The 1975-nt window shown below is 35.4% G+C and overlaps 1 long non-coding RNA gene across 1 annotated transcript; it reads left to right on the top strand.

Moving 5' to 3' along the window:
* The first annotated feature begins 1213 nt into the window (after positions 1-1213).
* Positions 1214-1675, top strand: LOC114416924. Its single transcript, XR_003667655.1, has 3 exons — positions 1214-1273; positions 1376-1471; positions 1553-1675. It is a non-coding gene; the product is annotated as an uncharacterized LOC114416924 (long non-coding RNA).
* Positions 1676-1975: the final 300 nt, after the last annotated feature.

The following is a 1975-nucleotide window of genomic DNA, read 5'->3' as shown; positions in this document are numbered from 1 at the left end:
CAGATGCAATCACAGGGACTTGCACTACCTCCAGAGCCAGAGGTTGGTCCCTCAGGTCCTCGTGTCAGCACAAAAGAGAGTTGTGTTGCTCCCTCAGGGAACAATCTAGGGACAGGTGATTTAAAAAAATGCGGGCTATATATTGAAGAAAATCCTTCCCGCCTGGTTGCCCTAAGAAGACTTTATGAGGGATTCACAACAGTTCACAACATCCCTTTGTTGCATGGTCAAGTCAAGGTTGATGTTGAGGAGGTTAAAGATGCAGAGGCTCTCGTTCCTGTACCCACTGACGAGGTTACCTTAGTGGGGTAGACACTTAACACCTTCCTTGCTTGACCAACACATCTTGTGAAGTGTTTATCAGAACAGGTATTTTACTCTGATTATATGTTTATTTTTTTTCAATTATTTTGTTCACTGTAATCAAAACTTGCTAATTAACTATGTTTTATCAACAGGCAGCTGTGTCTCCAGCAAAATCTCTAGAAAGCCCGGATGAAGAGGTCGACAATCCCCTGTACCTGATGACATTGACCATCCCACAACTGTTTTTGAAGCCGCTCCAGGTTATGTGGGATGCTACCATATTCAGGGTGTTTAATCAAAACTTCCCGTTGTATATAAAGCATGAAGATCTCTCTGAAATTGCACACGGTGGTCAATGTCTCAGCATATCTGTTATACAATTGTGAATTCTGTAAGTCATTTTAGATTACTATTAATTACCAAAGTAATTGTTTTAAATTCATACATAATTAACTTTGACTTAACAACACAGCCATCTGACCGAGACAAGTGTGCGAGCGGGGAATTCTGATGTGTATGGATTCCTCGAGCCACAGTCCATTCAGAGATCTGGGCAATCACAATTTGAATCTGAAAGTTACATCAAGAGTTGGATACAGAGTTCAAAACGAGATGTTTACCTTGGAGCCTATCTGAATGGGTAAGTCAAACACAATAATTGAATTTAAATAATCTATACTACTACAATAACCCATATTCGTCTCTACTGCAGCGGACACTGGCAAATGGTCGTCATTCTGCCTAAGGAAAACCTAGTTGTCTGGTTTTGTTCTTTACATAACAGGCCAGACAACTACCTTAAGGGAATAATTAACAGGTCAGTATTGTTTTCAATACATTTTCATTGGCATAACTCAACAACATCAATATTTTAATGTTCCTCATATTCAACACTAGTGCTTTGAAAGGACTTGATGATACTCCACAACCGAAATCCAAGGCTGCTGCTAGGTGGAATGTTGTTAAGGTACGTGATTTAAATAAAAGTTCTACTTATATATATTTTATGTGTGTGTACACTAATTGTAGTTAACGTTTAATTAATATCCAAATTTCATTATGTATTTAGTGTAATAGACAAAAAGGAATCACTGAATGTGGCTACTACGAGATGCACTGGATGTCCACGATAATCTTAGGATCTTTCAGGAATAATTGGGAGACGGTAATTGTTTATTACAAACAAATTTGGTTTTTTTATAATTGTTATTACATCATTAATTTATTTTTTTATTTGATCATGCAGTATTTTAATGAAGTTAGACCATTGGAAGCAAAGAGATTCAAGGCACTTCACATACAGTGAGCACAGTATTATCTAAAAGTTAGAAATCAAACATAGGATGTTAGACAACTATGTAACTTTAGCTTAATTGATTAGTTTACGTACTTTACATTACATTTTTTACAATTGTTGTTTCATCTTAACATTGAACAACCTTTGTTGATAGCTAATTTTTTGCTAAAATCTATTTGAAAACTGAATGCAAATGATATATGTTGTGTGCTGTGTGGTCTGATTTTAAATTTACAGGTTAAATTTTGGTTTTTTTTGTAAAAACATAGACATTATTTAAAAAAAATTCCTGAAAACAACATCGGTTTTTATAAAAACCGATGTTAACGTGGGTTAACATCGGTTTTTTTATAAAAATAACCGATGTTAACT

Source organism: Glycine soja, chromosome 6 (genome assembly GCF_004193775.1).
Source record: "Glycine soja cultivar W05 chromosome 6, ASM419377v2, whole genome shotgun sequence".
In the NCBI taxonomy this organism is placed as follows: Eukaryota; Viridiplantae; Streptophyta; class Magnoliopsida; order Fabales; family Fabaceae; genus Glycine; species Glycine soja.
This window is presented reverse-complemented; position numbering and strand designations above follow the sequence as displayed.